This window comes from Bufo gargarizans, chromosome 3 (assembly GCF_014858855.1).
Source record: "Bufo gargarizans isolate SCDJY-AF-19 chromosome 3, ASM1485885v1, whole genome shotgun sequence".
Lineage (NCBI taxonomy): Eukaryota > Metazoa > Chordata > Amphibia > Anura > Bufonidae > Bufo > Bufo gargarizans.
Window position 1 is genome coordinate 328,239,720 of NC_058082.1, and position 18,707 is coordinate 328,258,426.

Genomic DNA, 18,707 nt, shown 5'->3' on the forward strand with positions numbered 1-18,707 from the left:
CAGCATGGGTATATGTAAAATGACACCCCAAAACACATTCCCCAACTTCTCCTGAGTACGGCGATACCAGATGTGTCACACTTTTTTGCAGCCTAGATGCGCAAAGGGGCCCAAATTCCTTTTAGGAGGGCATTTTTAGACATTTGGATCCCAGACTTCTTCTCACACTTTCGGGCCCCTAAAAAGCCAGGGCAGTATAAATACCCCACATGTGACCCCACTTTGGAAAGAAGACACCCCAAGGTATCCAATGAGGGGCCTGGCGAGTTCCTAGAATTTTTTTTTTTTTTGCATAAGTTAGCGGATATTGATTTTTTTTGTTTTTTTTCTCACAAAGTCTCACTTTCCGCTAACTTAGGACAAAAATTTCAATCTTTCATGGACTCAATATGCCCCTCACGGAATACCTTGGGGTGTCTTCTTTCCGAAATGGGGTCACATGTGGGGTATTTATACTGCCCTGGCTTTTTAGGGGCCCTAAAGCGTGAGAAGTCTGGAATATAAATGTCTAAAAATGTTTACGCATTTGGATTCCGTGAGGGGTATGGTGAGTTCATGTGAGATTTTATTTTTTGACACAAGTTAGTGGAATATGAGACTTTGTAAGAAAAAACAAAAACAAAAACAAACAAAAAATGTCTGCTAACTTGTGCCAAAAAAAATGGCTGAATGGAGCCTTACCAGGGGGGGGTGATCAATGACAGGGGGGGTGATCAATGACAGGGGGGTGATCACCCATATAGACTCCCTGATCACCCCCCTGTCATTGATCACCCCCCCTGTAAGGCTTCATTCAGACGTCCGCATGATTTTTACGGATCCATGGATACATGGATCGGATCCACAGAACGCATGCGGACGTCTGAATGGAGCCTTACAGGGGGGTTATCAATGACAGGGGGTGATCAGGGTAATCAGGGTGATCACCCGCCTGTCACTGATCACCCCCCCTGTAAGGCTCCATTCAGACATCCGCATGATTTTTTACGGATCCATGGATACATGGATCGGATCCACAAAACGCATGCGGACGTCTGAATGGAGCCTTACAGGGGGGTTATCAATGACAGGGGGTGATCAGGGTAATCACCCCCCTGTCACTGATCACCCCCCCTGTAAGGCTCCATTCAGACATCCGCATGATTTTTTACGGATCCATGGATACATGGATCGGATCCACAAAACGCATGCGGACGTCTGAATGGAGCCTTACAGGGGGGTTATCAATGACAGGGGGTGATCAGGGTAATCACCCCCCTGTCACTGATCACCCCCCCTGTAAGGCTCCATTCAGACATCCGCATGATTTTTTACGGATCCATGGATACATGGATCGGATCCACAAAACGCATGCGGACGTCTGAATGGAGCCTTACAGGGGGGTTATCAATGACAGGGGGTGATCAGGGTAATCACCCCCCTGTCACTGATCACCCCCCCTGTAAGGCTCCATTCAGACATCCGCATGATTTTTTACGGATCCATGGATACATGGATCGGATCCACAGAACACATGCGGACGTCTGAATGGAGCCTTACAGGGGGGTTATCAATGACAGGGGGTGATCAGGTTGATCACCCCCCTGTCACTGATCACCCCCCCTGTAAGGCTCCATTCAGACGTCTGCATAATTTTTACGGATCCATGGATACATGGATCGGATCCGTAAAAATCATGCGGATGTCTGAATGGAGCCTGACAGGGGGGTGATCAATGACAGGGGGGTGATCAATGACAGGGGGGTGATCAATGACAGGGGGTGATCAGGGAGTGTATATGGGTGATCACCCGCCTGTCATTGATCACCCCCCTGTAAGGCTCCATTCAGACGTCCGCATGATTTTTACGGATCCATGGATACATGGATCGGATCCGTAAAAATCATGCGGACGTCTGAATGGAGCCTGACAGGGCGGTGATCAATGACAGGGGGGTGATCAGGGAGTGTATATGGGTGATCACCCGCCTGTCATTGATCACCCCCCTGTAAGGCTCCATTCAGACGTCCGCATGATTTTTACGGATCCATGGATACATGGATCGGATCCGTAAAAATCATGCGGACGTCTGAATGGAGCCTGACAGGGCGGTGATCAATGACAGGGGGTGATCAGGGAGTGTATATGGGTGATCACCCACCTGTCATTGATCACCCCCCTGTAAGGCTCCATTCAGACGTCCGTATGCTTTTTGCGGATCCGATCCATGTATCCGTGGATCCGTAAAAATCATACGGACGTCTGAACGGAGCCTGACAGGGGGGTGATCAATGACAGGGCGGTGATCAATGACAGGGGGGTGATCAGGGAGTTTATATGGGGTGATCATGGGTGATCAGGGGTTTATAAGGGGTTAATAAGTGACGGGGGGGGGGTGTAGTGTAGTGTAGTGTTTGGTGCGACTGTACTGACCTACCTGAGTCCTCTGGTGGTCGATCCTAACAAAAGGGACCACCAGAGGACCAGGTAGGAGGTATATTAGACGCTGTTATGAAAACAGCGTCTAATATACCTGTTAGGGGTTAAAAAATTCAGATCTCCAGCCTGCCAGCGAGCGATCGCCGCTGGCAGGCTGGAGATCCACTCGCTTACCTTCCGTTCCTGTGAGCGCGCGCGCCTGTGTGCGCGCGTTCACAGGAAATCTCGCGTCTCGCGAGATGACGCCTATTGGCGTTAGTGTGACCTGGGAGAGCCGCCGCGATGACGCCTTTCGGCGTTAGCGCGGCGGCAAGCGGTTAAAACTGGGGAACTGGAATTAGTGATGTGTGAGGAGGACTATGACATATTGGGAATAACTGAGACATGGCTGGATGATAACTCTGACTGGGCAGTTAATGTACAAGGTTACAGTATGTTTCAAAGGGATCATCAAAACCAGAGAGGGGGAGGGGTCTACCTTTATATAAAGTCCTGTCTAAAGCCCACAGTCCGAGAAGATATAAGTGAGGGACATGAACATGTGGAGTCACTGTGGGTAGAAATACATGGAGGCAACAATAATAATAAATTACTAATAGGAGTTTATTATAAACCTCCTAATATACCAGAGTCCACAGAAAATCTACCACTAGACAAGATAGACGGGGCAGCAAATCATAATGAGGTGGTTATTATGGGGGACTTCAACTACCCAGATATAGACTGGGAAACTGAAATCTGTAAATCTCATAAAGAAAACAGGTTCTTGGCGATAACCAAAGACAATTACCTTTCCCAACTGGTTTAGAACCCGACTAGAGGGACGACCATACTGGACTTAGTATTAACCAATACACCTGACAGAACAACAGATCAACAGATGTGCAGGTTGGGGGACACCTGGGAAATAGTGACCATAAAGTAATAACCTTCCAATTATGCTTCAAACGAGCGTTTCTACAGGGAGGAACAAAAATACAAAATTTCAAAAAAGCTAAATTTAGCCAACTAGGAGAGGCCATGAGCCTTACTACCTGGGCAAATATAAATACCGCCAGAAAATGGGATATTTTTAAAAGCATCCTAAAATCTAATTGTGAGAGGTACATACCTTATAGGAATAAAGGGTTAAGGAACAAGAAGAAACCAATGTGGATAAATAGAACTGTAAAGAAAGCAGTAAATGACAAAACGAAAGCATTTAAATCACTAAAACAGGAGGGTAGCGAGGAAGCACTGAAAAACTATAAGGAAATAAATAGAACATGTAAAAAACAAATAAAAGCTGCCAAACTAGAGACCGAGAGATTAATTGCCAAAGAAAGCAAGACTAACCCTAAAATGTTCTTCAATTATATGAATGGTAAAAAGTATAAATCTGAAGGTGTCGGCCCTCTACAGAGCAATGAGGGGGAAGTTGCAGAGAGCAATGAGGAGAAAGCAAAGCTATTAAATATTTTTTTCTCCACTGTATTAACTGAGGAAAATAAACTGTCAGATGAAATGCAGAATGTAAAAATAAATTCCCCATTAAAAGCGCCCTGTCTGACCCAGGAAGAAGTACAACAGCGACTTAAAAAAATTTAAATCGACAAATTGCCAGGACCAGATGGCATACACCCCGTATTCTAAGAGAATTAAGCAATGTCATAGCCTGACCCTTATTTCTGATATTTACAGACTCTATACTAGGTAACACTGACATGGAAAAGGACCTAGGAATTTTAATAAACAGCAAACTAAGCAGTAAAAACTAGTGTCAGGCAGCTGCTCCCAAGGCCAATAAGATACTGGGTTGCATCAAAAGGGGCATAAATGCACGTGATGAGAACATAGTCCTAACACTTTACAAATCACTAGTCAGACCACACATGGAGTACTGTGTACAGTTCTGGGCTCCTGTGAACAAGGCAGACATAGCAGACCTGGATAGGGTTCAGAGGAGGGCAACTAAAGTAATAACTGGAATGGGGCAACTGCAGTACCCTGAAAGATTATCAACATTACTTTACAAAATAGACAACTGAGGAGAGATCTAATTACTATGTATAAATATATCAGGGGAAAGTCAAGAGATTTCTCCCATCATCTATTTATCCCCAAAACTGTGACTGTGACGAGGGGACATCCTCTGCGTCTGGAAGAAAGAAGGTTTGTACACAAACATAGAAAAAGATTCTTTAAGGTAAGAGCAGTGACACTATGGAACTCTCTGCCTGAGGAGGTAAGTACAATAAAAGAATTCAAGAGGGGCTTGGATGAATTTCTGGAGTATACTAATATTACAGGCTACAGCTACTAGAGAGGGGTTGTTAATCCGGGGAGTTATTCTGATTGCCTGATTGGAGTCGGTTAGGAATTTTTTCCCCCTTAAGTGGGGAAAATTGGCTTGTACCTCACAATTTTTTTTTGCCTTCCTCTGGATCAACTTGCAGGATAACAGGCTGAACTGGATAGGACAAATGTCTTTTTCTGACCTTATATACTATGTTACTATGTTACATTCCATTAGCCATTCTGCGTTGCTTTCACATAGTTTTTTTTTGGGGGGGTGGGGGTGTATTAATAGGACAAAAAAAGGGAAAATGTCATAATTGCCGTTCAGCTGTGAAGTAACATTGTACTACAGCCATTTACGTGGTAAAGAAAATGTACATAAGTCCCATCACCAGTTCTGTGGTGACTTGTGATTCTTATATATATATATATATATATATATATATATATATACACACTCACCTAAAGAATTAGTAAGAACACCATACTAATACGGTGTTGGACCCCCTTTTGCCTTCAGAACTGCCTTAATTCTACGTGGCATTGATTCAACAAGGTGCTGATAGCATTCTTTAGAAATGTTGCCCCATATTGATAGGATACCATCTTGCAGTTGATGGAGATTTGAGGGATGCACATCCACGGCACGAAGCTCCCGTTCCACCACATCCCAAAGATGCTCTATTGGGTTGAGAACTGGTGACTGTGTGGGCCATTTTAGTACAGTGAACTCATTGTCATGTTCAAGAAACTAATTTGAAATGATTCAAGCTTTGTGACATGGTGCATTATCCTGCTGGAAGTAGCCATCAGATGATGGATACATGTTCTCATTCTATTTATGCCAAATTTGGACTCTACAGAAATCGAGACTCATCAGGCCAGGGAACATTTTTCCAGTCTTCATTAGTCTAATTTTGGTGAGCTTGTGCAAATATTAGCCTCTTTTTCTTATTTGTAGTGGAGATGAGTGGTACCCGGTGGGGTCTTCTGCTGTTGTAGCCCATCCGCCTCAAGGTTGTGCATGTTGTGGCTTCACAAATGCTTTGCTGCATACCTCGGTTGTAATGAGTGGTTATTTCAGTCAACGTTGCTCTTCTATCAGCTTGAATCAGTCGGCCCATTCTCCTCTGACCTCTAGCATCAACAAGGCATTTTCGTCCACAGGACTGCCGCATACTGGATATTTTTCCCTTTTCACACCATTCTTTGTAAACCCTAGAAATAGTTGTGCGTGAAAATCCCAGTAACTGAGCAGATTGTGAAATACTCAGACCGGCCCGTCTGGCACCAACAACCATGCCAAGCTCAAAATTACTTAAATCACCTTTCCCATTCTGACATTCAGTTTGGAGTTCAGGAGATTGTCTTGACCAGGACCACAACCCTACATGCATTGAAGCAACTGTCATGTGATTAGTTGACTAGATAATCGCATTAATGAGAAATAGAACAGGTGTTCCTAATAATTCTTTAGGTGAGTGTATATTTTTTGTGGTGTAGAAATAGGGAAAAAAAGGAGAAAATATGTCATAATTGGAATTCAGTGGTGAAGTTACATTGTACTACAGCCATTTACGTGGTGTAGAAAAAAAAAAATATGTACTTCCCATGACCCGTTCTGCGGTGAATTGTGATCGTTATATTTCTTTTTTTGGGGTGTAGAAATAGGAAAAAGAATACATCTTAATTGCCATTTCGGGGTAAAGTAACATCGTACTACAGCCTTTTTTGGGGGGGTTTATTTTAATTTAACCCCTTAAGGCCCGAATTTTTTTTTTTTTTTTTGCGTTTTGCACTACCTGCCTTTCCAGAACCATACCTATTTTATTTGTCTGTTCACATAGCCATATGAGAGCTTGTTTTTTGCGGGACAAGTTGTACTTTTTAACGCCACCATTTAATATTGCATATCATGTAGTAGGGGAATAAAATTCCAAATTGGGTGAAAAGAAAAAGCAACTCCATCATCGTTTTACGTTTTTTATTTTTTATTTACGACGTTTGATGTGCGATAAAACTGACCGGTTACTTTTATTCTACAGGTCAGTACGAATTCTGCGATACCTTAAATGTATATATTTTTTTGCATTTTGTAATTATGTTTACGGACATGTATGCTGGCTCAGTTTTTGCGGGGTGATCTGATCTTTTTATTGATACCATTATGTGTATGACTTTTTGATCACGTTTCGCTGTTTGCTGTATGGGGAATATGCTTTTATATTCTTATATTATGTGCATTGCGACACCCATGATGTGTATTTTTTTTATTTTTTATTTCTTTTATTTTTGTTTTGGGAAAAGGGGATGATTTGAATTGTTATTTTATATATATATATATATATATATATATATATATATATTTTTTTTTTTACACTTTTTTATAGTTCCCATAGAGAACTATAACAATCAATTATCTGCACTTGCATTGGAATCTATGATGATTTTACTAGTTTCCTATGGAGCCCTATTACTGGCAAGGGCTCCATAGGCAATACTATGCAGCAGCCTCCTGTCATTCATAAAGACAGGGGTGGCTGCATACATGCTCCGGCTACTAAGATCGCCACACGGGGGAGCCGGAGGGCAACTGAAAGTGCACACTTTCGGTTTCAGTGCGCTCAGATGCCGTGGTCAGGACTGACCACGGCATCTGAGGGATTAAATGTCCGTGATCGGCATTACTGCCGGTTGCGGACAGCTCTGGGCGTGAAAGGATTAATTGTTTTATTACACAGTATGTTAGACAGACAGGTGACTGGCTCTTCAAAGGGAACGAGCAGTGGCCAACCCAGCGGTGCTTGAATGGTTGACTCTGTCTTTTACTTCGTCGTAAGTGACATCAGACACCCCCAGCCAAGAGTCAGTGGGTTCCTCTGACATGATGCTAAGTTGACATGGCCCGGGAGCAGGCCCTGTTCCCCCATCTGTCCTGAACCTTCCTCTGTAATTTTCAGTTCCCTCAGCGAAAGAAGTATTATATGCCATAGGCTTGGCTCCACTTTTCAGTGAGGACGAGCAGCCTACTGCCCAGCCAATACCTGGAGGAGACATCCTCCGCTTCCTCCAGTAGGTGGGCAAGTAGTGAAAAGAGCATACTCGGCAGTGTGGCAATTTTTTGTTAGGCCGCCAGAGGAGGTGAACATGGCCATTTGCCGAATTTGTGGGCAGAAGGTGAAGCGTGGTCACGGCACCACGACCCTGCATCAACACATGCAGCATCACTATAAAGTGGCCTGAGAGAACCGTGGCTCTGATTTGGTGGTTCAGTCTGCTGCACAACCTCTGCATCACCCAGTGGCACGCACCCGATTTCTTGCAGTCAAGGGCTCCACCACCTCAGGGAACTGTCGGTCTCTTCCATCATCTGCTGGTCCTGATGCTCCTGCCCCTCCTCCTCCCCGTCAGTCATTCTGTCAGCAATCGATCACCAAAGTGATTGCCAAGAGACAACAGTATGTGTGGAATCATTCAATGGCGCAGAAGCTGAATGTGCCAAGTTGCTGGTGCTGCAGTCCCTCACTTTCCAAGTGGTGGACTCTGCACCGTTCAGAGAACTGATGGCTTGTGCCGAGCCGAGGTGGAGAGTCCCAAGCCATCAAGGGTCATTATTTGACCCTTCTTCTGATCTGTCAGAAGGAAGGAAAAAAGAGACGCACAATGGATCCTGTCTATGTAGCAACTGCAAGGTCTGTATGACATGGTCCCTATTTGCATGAGAATTGGTTTATGATTTGGTAGCCAAAAGCAGGAGTGTGTACAAAACATACAAGACATGCAAATATTCCATTCACGTGTCATCTCTGTTTTGGATCCACTTATGTTTTTTTTTTTGGGCTTTAGCAATACTGATGGATTACTGACCAAATGCTGACCGAGTAAAGGCAGATGCTCAACAGACAGGATTTGTTTTTTGGGGGGTTATTGTTCTGACGTATCAGAGGAAGGGCAAAATAATAGGTGACGTCAACCCAAACTTACTGCTGACACTCTTCTCCACTCTGTCGGGGTGCTCTACTTGTATAAGTGTTTAATAGAACAGGTCCTGTAGACATCTATGTGGAATCAGCTGACGACAGGGGAAAAGGAGTGCGCTTCTTCTTGAAGCTAACATCGACCTGAAAGGCTCAGTTCACACTGGAGTTATTTGGTCAGTTTTGGCCCCATAACTGTGCAAATAAGTGAAGTGTACATTGATTCTAAAAGCGACTCCTGTCATCTGCGTGTCTTACTGACTCACAGTATTGTTTCACTACCACAGCAGACTCCTTTATGCGTATTACTGCAAGGCACATTGTTCTACATCACTATACAGGCTCTCTGCAGCCAGGATGAATAGATGTTTTTTTAATGCGATTTGCCACAAATAAATTTGGATCGAATAGAATCTTTTTGGAAAATTCAGTGAACAGGCCGAATCTAATTTCTGAGAAATTCGTTCATCTCTACTTAATATTATTACACTCCAGAAACACATCCAGGCCCCTCTTGAACTCACCATTACCACCTCCTCAGGCAGAGAGTTGTATAGTCTCACTGCTCTTACTGTAAAGAATCCTCTTCTATGTTTGCATTCTTCCCTCCAGATGCAGAGGATGTCCCCTCGTCACAGTCTGAGTCCTGGGGATAAATAGATGATGGGACTGACCGTGATATATATTTATACATAGTTATTAGATCTCCCCATAGGTGTCTTTTTTTCAAAAGTGAATTACCCTAATTTTGATAATCTTTCTGGGTACTGTAGTACCCCCATTGCAGTTATTACTTTAGTTGCCCTACTCTGAACCCTCTACAGCTCTGCTATGTCTGCCTTGTTTCCAGGAGCCCAGAAATGTACATATTACTCTGTGTGGTCTGCTTAGTGATTTGAAAAAGTGGCAGGACTATGTTCTCATCACAGGCAACATGCCCCTTTTGATGCAACCCATTATATTATTGGCTTTGGCAGCAGCTGCTTGACACTGGTTTCTACAGTTTAGTTTGCTGTTCACTAAAATTCCTAGGTCCTTTTCCATGTCAGTGTTACCCAGTGTTTTACCATTTAGTATGTACTGGTGACTTGCATTATTCCTTTCTATGTGCATAAACTTACATTTAAACCTCATCTGCCACTTCTCTGCCCATGCCTCCAATCTATCCAGATACATCTGTAGCAGTATACTTTCTTCTTCCGTGTTAATTGCTTTACACAGTTTAGAGTCATCTCCAAAAATGTAGGTTTTACTGTGCAAGCCTTGTACAAGATCATTAAGAAATATATTGAAGAGAATAGGGCCCAATACTGACCCATATGATACCCCACTAGTGACAGTGACCCAATCTGAGTGTGTACCATTAATAACCAGTTACTTACCCACTTACAGATATTTTCCACGAGCCAAAGCATTCACATTTTATATACTAACCTTTTATGTGGTACAGTGTCAAATGCTTTGGAGAAGTACAGATATATGACATCCACTGACTCACCACAGTCAAGTCTAGAACTTACCTCCTAATAGAAACTGATTAAGTTAGTTTGACATGACCGATCCCTCATGAAGCCAAGCGGATATAGTGTTATTTGCATATTTTCATTGGGGTACTCCAAGATAGCATCTCTTAGAAAACCTTCAAACAGTTTAACCACGACAGATGTTAAACTTACCGGCCTATAGTTTCTGGGCTCTGTTTTTGGACCCTTTTTGAATATTGGCACATTTGATATGCGCCAATCCTGTGGAACACCCCCTGTCAGTACAGAGTCCTTAACCGCCTCCGGACCGCCTAACGCAGGATCGTGGTCCGGAGGCGGCAGCTCCAGGCAGAGTCACGCAGCGGTGCGTCATCACGCAAGATGACCCGCTTAGCCGGCCCGCGCATGCGCATCGCGGGCCGGCATTTGTTCGAGGGGGGTCATGTCATCAGCTTGCCAGCCAATGATCGTGGCTGGCAAGCTGATGATTTAAAAAAAATCCAATCACAAGCCATCTAACACATTATATTTGTAAATATAATGTGTTAAATGGCTTCCCTGCTCCTCTGCTGGTCCTTTTGGTCGGTTGGTCATAGCAGAGGAGCAGGCATCACAGTGAGTAGCACCAAACACCACACACTTAGCCCCAGATCACCCCCCTTAACCCCCTGATCACCCCTGTCAATCACCTAGTGAAAGGAAAAAAGTGATCAGTGTAAACTGTCACTTTTTTTCCCCACTGGTATTGACTGTTAGGTTTTAGGGATAGTTTAGGCCCCTTGGTTAGGTAGTTAGCGATCGTTTAGCGCCCAGCCCACCGCACCGCAGTCACTTATTCGCTGATCACAGTCAGATCTATAATAGTATTAGTGTCACCTTAGTTCGCCCTCCACCCAAAACGCAGTGTTTGCCCGATCAGGCCTGATCGGTCGCCCACACGTGCGTTCACCCACGCCCGCCCTGCCGCAGTGACAATTTTTTTTTTTTTATCACTGCACAATCACTTTACAAGCGCTGCGGCGATAAAAAAATCAGTTTTGATATTTTTTATCAACCGCAGTGGCCTCCGGTACTTCGCTAGCCTCCCATTTGTAAGACAGGCTTGCTTTTTTTCTTGGGTAGTCTCAGGGAATACCCCTAAATTTAGTAGCCCAAATGTCAAACAGGGGGTATTCTTCTGAAAAGGGCTACAGGCTTCTGACCCAGTCGGATGAGGAATGGGAACCCTCATCTGATGAATCTAGCGGGTCAGAATATGAACCTGTAGAAAGCAGTGGCAGTCTGACATAAAGTACGGATGAGGAGGTTGAGGTCCCTGATACCACCAGGCGTACCCGGCCCTGTGTCGCTAGACCACAGGTTGCGCAGGATCTGCTTCAAGGGCAGCAGAGGGGGGCTGGCGCTGTCGGATTATGTGGTGAGGCATACACCAGCAGCGCAGCCCTCCCTGGACCTAGTACCAGCACTGCCGTACAACATGGTGAAGTGGCGAGCACCAGAAGGGCAGTTGAAGCTGGTACGGTGGTACGGTAGCACGTGCAGTAGTTACCCTGTCGCAGCCACCACACAGACAGGCCCGTAGACCCCCTAGAATCCCTGAGGTGCTGGCAAATCCTGATTGGCAGTCCACAACTTCAGCCACACCATTAGTTCCCCCTTTCACCGCCAAGTCTGGAATTCGAGTTGAGACAGCTCAGATCGGTTTGGCCCTGGGATTTTTTTAGCTGTTCTTGACTGCGGAGCTCTTGGACATAGTCGTGGCAGAAACAATCCGGTATGCCACACAATTTATAACCGCCAACCCGGGAAGCTATTATGCCCAGCCTTTCCGGTAGGAACCAGTCCAAGTTTCCGAAATAAAAACTTTTCTGGGCCTTCTCCTCAACATGGGTCTAACCAAAAAGCATGAATTGCGGTCATATTGGTCCACGAACCCAATTCATCACATGCCCATGTTCTCTGCTGCCATGTCCAGGGCACGATTTGAGGCCATACTGCGTTTTCTGCACTTTAGCGACAACACCACCTCCCGTCCCAGAGGCCACCCAGCTTTTGACCGGCTCCACAAAATGAGGCCCCTCATAGACCACTTCAACCAGAAAATTGCAGATTTGTATACCCCTGAGCAAAACATCTGCGTAGACGAGTCCCTAATACATTTTACCGGGCGCCTTGGCTTCAAATAATACATCCCAAGCAAGCGCGCCCGGTATGGGGTCAAATTGTATAAGCTCTGTGAAAGGGCCACAGGCTATACCCACAAATTTCGGATCTATGAGGGAAAAGATCAGACCCTGGAGCCGGTCGGTTGCCCTGACTACCTGGGGAGCAGTGGGAAGACAGTCTGGGACTTGGTGTCACCCTTATTTGGCAAGGGGTACCATCTTTATGTGGACAATTTCTACACAAGTGTGCCCCTCTTCAGGCATTTGTTTCTAGAACAGATTGACTGCTGTGGCACCGCGCGAACTAGTCGCGTGGGCTTCCCCCAACGGCTCGTTAGCACCCGTCTTGCAAGGGGGGAGAGGGCTGCCTTGTGTAACGAAGAACTGCTCGCGGTGAAATGGAGAGACAAGCGTGACGTTTACATGCTCTCCTCCATTCACGCAGACACGACAATCCAAATTGAGCGAGCAACCAGTGTCATTGAAAAGCCCTCTCAGTCCACGACTATAACATTCACATGGGAGGGGTGGACTTCAATGACCAGATGTTGTCTCCGTATTTAGTTTCCCGACGCACCAGACGCTGGTATAAAAAGGTGTCTGTATATTTAATTCAATTGGCTCTGTATAATAGTTTTGTTCTCTACAGTAAGGCTGGGAGAACAGGATCCTTCTTCAAAATTCAGGAAGAGATCATCGAGAACCTCCTGTATCCAGGAGGTTCCGTGGCCCCATCCACCAATGTAGTTAGCCATCTACACGAGCGACATTTCCCCAATGTCGTTGCTGGTACCTTAACCCAACCGTCACCCCGAAAAAGATGTCGTGTCTGTAGCAGGAGTGGAATAAGGTGTGACACCCGCTTTTTCTGTCCTGACTGCCCTACCACCCTGCCCTATGCTTAGGGGAGTGTTTCCGGAAGTACCGCACACAGGTACACTTAGCATAGGGATCACATCTTACAGGACAGGTACACAGGGCTATTAGGGCCCATTCACACACAGCTGCTGCAAACCTCTCCTTTCACCTGGGACAAAGTGCATAATGCACTTCGCCACATCTTTGATTTGCGCTTTGCACGTTGTCCCATGGGGAAGGAGAGGTTTGTCCTATAAAAGGTAAAAAATACATAAAACAAATAAAAAACACCAGTATTAGGAAAAAAAGTTTATATGTTCTGTTCAAAGGTTATTGTAAAGTTAATACAATAATTGCGTTGTGGCCTGTTTTTTTCTTTTTTGTTTAGTTTTTTTTTACCTTCCAGGTGGACCAACCGATCGACTAGCTGCAGCACTGATGTGCATTCTGACAGAAGCATTGCGCTGCTGTCAGATTACACACAAGTCGGTGTATGCGGCGCTGCAAGACGAGATTTCTCCTCTGCAGTAAAAGATACGTTTGCCGGGGCATATGAGCTGAGGAGGTGGCGGTGTTCATATGCTTTGGCAAACACTTTGTATATAAAAAAAATAATAATAATCCCGGCAATAATCCCGATTGATGTGAATGGAGAAATCGGGTTTGCCAGGGCATACAAGCTAAGTGGGTATGGATGTTGGGCGGAGCTCCTATGTCCTGGCAGACGCCTTTCCCCTACTTTTTTTTTGGTCAGAGATTTTTTCATCCACATTGATCGATGCGAATGAAGAAATCTGTGCCGTTCATTTTTTTCTTTCAGCCCAGAGGCTGAACGAAAAAAAAAAATAATAATTACCTGTATGCTCAATATAAGGAGAATAGCAGAAACTCCTAATGCTGGCCATACATTTAATGATTGCGGAGACCCTACAAACACCCCACAAATTACCCCATTTTGGAAAGAAGACACCCCAAGGTATTCGCTGAGGGGCATATTGAGTCCAAGATTGAAATTTTTGTCCCAAGTTAGCGGAAAGTGAGACTTTGTGAGAAAAAAAAAATAAAAAATCAATTTCCTCTAACTTATGCCAAAAATAAACATTTCTATGAACTCGCCAGGCCCCTCATTGAATACCTTGGGGTCTCTTCTTTCCAAAATGGGGTCACATGTGGGGTATTTATACTGCCCTGGCTTTTTAGGGGCCCTAAAGCGTGAGAAGAAGTCTGGGATCTAAATGTCAAAAAATGCCCTCCTAAAAGGAATTTGGGCACCTTTGCGCATCTAGGCTGCAAAAAAGTGTCACACATGTGGTATCTCCGTACTCAGGAGAAGTTGAGGAATGTGTTTTGGGGTGTCATTTTATATATACCCATGCTGGGTGAGATAAATATCTTGGTCAAATGCCACCTTTGTATAAAAAAATTGGAAAAGTTGTCTTTTGCCGAGATATTTAACTCACCCAGCATGGGTATATGTAAAATGACACCCCAAAACACATTCCCAGCTTCTCCTGAGTACGGCGATACCACATGTGTGACACTTTTTTGCCGTTTAGGTGGGCAAAGGGGCCCACATTCCAAAGAGCACCTTTCGGATTTCACAGGGCATTTTTTTCAGATTTTGATTTCAAACTACTTCTCACGCATATGGGCCCCTAAAATGCCAGGGAAGTATAACTACCCCACAAGTGACCCCATTTTGGAAAGAAGACATCCCAAGGTATTTCATGATGGGCATAGTGAGTTCATGGAAGTTTTTATTTTTTGTCACAAGTTAGTGGAATATGAGACTTTGTAAGGAAAAAAAAAAAAATCTGCATTTTCCGCTAACTTGTGACAAAAAATAAAAAGTTCTATGAACTCACTATGCCCATCAGCGAATACTTTAGGGTGTCTACTTTCCGAAATGGGGTCATTTGTCGTGTTTTTCTACTGTCTGGGCATTGTAGAACCTCAGGAAACATGACAGGTGCTCAGAAAGTCAGAGCTGCTTCAAAAAGCGGAAATTCACATTTTTGTACCATAGTTTGTAAATGCTATAACTTTTACCCAAACCATTTTTTTTTTTTATCAAAGACATGTAGAACAATAAATTTAGCGAAAAATTTATATATGGATGTCTTTTTTTTGTCATTTTTTTGCAAAAATTTTGTTACATTTCAATTAATAACAAAAAAAGTAAAAATGTCAGAAGCAATGAAATGCCACCAAATGAAAGCTCTATTTGGGTGGTAAGTTGCATGACCGAGCAATAAACGGTGAAAGTAGTGTAGTGCAGAAGTGTAAAAAGTGGCCTGGTCATTAAGGGTGTTTCAGCTAGGGGGGTTGAAGTGGTTAAATATCAAACATAAGGGATCGGCTATGACATTACTTAATTCTCTTAGGATAAGGAGGTGTATGCCATCTGGTCTCGGCGATTTGTCTATTTTAAACTTTTTAAGACGCCGCAGTACTTCTTTGTGGGATCCAGTATTTGATCTAAATCGCAAAGCATTGGAGTGGATATTTAAAATGGACACTTTGAAACCAGACGGGCTGAATATCGATTTCGATCTTAAGCCTTGCTTGGTCGAGTAAGCAAAGCTTGTGGACCGTATCTTGTATACTCTGTCAAAGAGGGATTCAATAGATATTGGATTTAATATGTATTAACTAAACCGAAGAATCAATGTGTAACTTTGACTAGTTGGACGAGTGTGGGATTTAATTGGATGAAAATGGACACATGATTGGACTGTGTGGACAGATGACCTTCGTATGAATGAAAAGAGGTGTTCACCTAGGTATCATGTGACTAGACTGACCATATGATCGGAGGAAAAGTCACATGACCATTTTATCAATGGAAAGGGTGGTTACTTGGAATGGAGAGGAGAAGGATTTATTTTTGCGATCTAATAAGAAAAGGGATGTGGTATATTATCCAATTTTATTTTCGAGAGATTGTATATGCTGATTTTATCACTTTATGTAAAGTATGTTATTGCTGGAAAAGATTCTTATTGTTTTAATGAATATGTTGTAACCTCGAAAAAAAATGGGGCGTTCTTCATGCACTGCCCTTAAAGGGGTTGTCCGGGTTCAGAGCTGAACCCGGACATACCCTTATTTTCACCCCGGCAGCCCTCCTGAGCCTGGCATCGGAGCATCTCATGCTCCGATGCGCTCCCGTGCCCTGCGCTAGATCGCGCAGGGCACAGGCTCTTGTGTTTTCAATAACACACTACCGGGCGGTAACTTCCGCCCAGAAGTGTGTTCGGTGACGTCACCGGGTCTGAGGGGCGGGCTTTAGCTCTGCCCTAGCCGTTTTACTGGCTAGGGCAGAGCCAAATCCCGCCCATCAGTGCCGGTGACGTCACCGGGCTGCCTGTCAGCCCCATAGAGAGCCCGGTATGTCACCGGAACTCAGAAAAATGCCTTTGCCCTGCGCGATTTAGCGCAGGGCAAAGGAGAGCATTGGAGCATGAACTGCTCCGATGCTCATGTCAGGGGGGCTGCCGGGGTGAAAATGGAGGGATGTCCAGGTTCAGCTCTGAACCTGGACAACCCCTTTAAATATCACACCTGAAAGTGGTGGTATTATCGCCCCTGACGAAGCTGACTGGCAAAACCTAGGTCAGGTGCTACATGAGAAACCACTATATGGTTTTATGCTTTTACAATTCACTCGTGTGAGTATATAAAAAAATCCTTGGGAAATATATCCTTGTGGCGCCAAATTTCATTACAGCGGTTTGGATGTTTTCCAGTGCATCGACCCCTGAATTTATTATGTGGCTGCATTGTGAAAAGCTTGGAAATCCGATATGCCTCTGACCTGATGGACATCTATGTATTGTGCAGCGCGACCACCATCACCTATTCGCTTTAACTCTATGTGAACTTGACCCACGTCACGCGGTGGATCTGCAGCGCCGATAAGTACCCTACAATATTTTGAGAGTCTATTTATTTTTCCTAGTTAGGCCTATGGCCTCTCTTATTTGGCTAAATTTGGCTTTTTTGAAGTTCAGTATTTTTGTTTCTCGCTGAAGAAACACTCTTTTGAATGACAATTGGAAGGTTATTACTTTATGGTCACTATTTCCCAGGTGTCCCCCAACCTGCACATCTGTTGTTCTGTCAGGTCTATTGGTTAATACTCCAAAGTCCAGTATGGTCATCCCTCTAGTCTGGTCCTGAACCAGTTGGGAAAGGTAATTGGTTATTGCCAAGAACTTGTTTTCTTTATGAGATCTAAAGGTTTCAGTTTCCCAGTCTATATATGGGTAGTTTAAGTACCCCATAATAACCACCTCATTATGATTTACCACCTCATCTACCTCCTTTATTAGTTTTTCTGTGTACTCTGGTATATTAAGTGGCTTATAATAAACTCCTATCAGTGTTGTATTATTGTTTTTGCCTCCATGTATTTCTACACACAGTGACTCCACATGTTCCTCACTTATATGAGTCTGGGCTTTAGACAGGACTTTACATAAAGGCAAACCCCTCCCCCCTCTCCGGTTTTGACGATCCTTTCTAAACAGAGTGTAACCCTGTACGTTAACCACCCAGTCATACCTAGTGTTGAGCATGAATATTCAAATTGCTAATTTTAATCGCGAATATCGCCACTTCGAGAATTCACAAATATTTAGAATATAGTGCTAAATATTCATATTCGCGAATAGTGTTGATTGCGAATAGTGTTGCTCGCAAATTTATTGCGAATATCGGCACTATCCATAGCAACCAATAAGAAAGTTGCCTACCCCTTAGTGTTGATTGCAAATATTCTAATTGCGAAATTTTATCAAGAAAATATTACATTGTCGATTTTCGCAATCAAGAAAATAATGACTAGAGATCACGAATTCTCGAATTCACAAATTTATGACAAATTTTCTGCCAAAAATTCACAAAATATTGTGAATTCGAATATTGCCTATGCCGCTCATCACTAGTCATAGCTATCATCCAGCCATGTCTCAGTTATTCCCACTATGTCATAGTCCTTCTCACACAACACTAATTCCAGTTCACCAGTTTTATTAGTCAGGCTTCTGGCATTAGTATACAGTGCCTTGCAAAAGTATTCATCCCTTTTGACTTTTTTCATATTTTGGCGCCTCACAACCTGGAATTAACATGGATTGTTTGAGGATTTGCATCATTAAATTTACAGAACATGCCCACAACTTTGAAGATGTTTGTTTTCTTTTATTGTGAAGCAAACAACAAATAGGACAAAATAACAGAAAAAGTAAATGTGCATAACTATTCCCCCCCCCTAAAGTCAATACTTTGTAGAGCCACCTTTTGCGGCAATAATAGTTCGAAGTTGCTTTGAATAAGTCTCTATGAGCTTGCCACATCTTACCACTGGGATCTGTGCCCATTCCTCCTTGCAAAACTGCTCCAGCTCCTTCAAGGTGGATGGCTTGTGCATTTGAACAGCAATCTTTAAGTCTGACCACAGATTTTCTATTGGATTGAGATCTGGGCTTTGACTAGGCCATTCCACCCATTTAGGGCAAGATAAT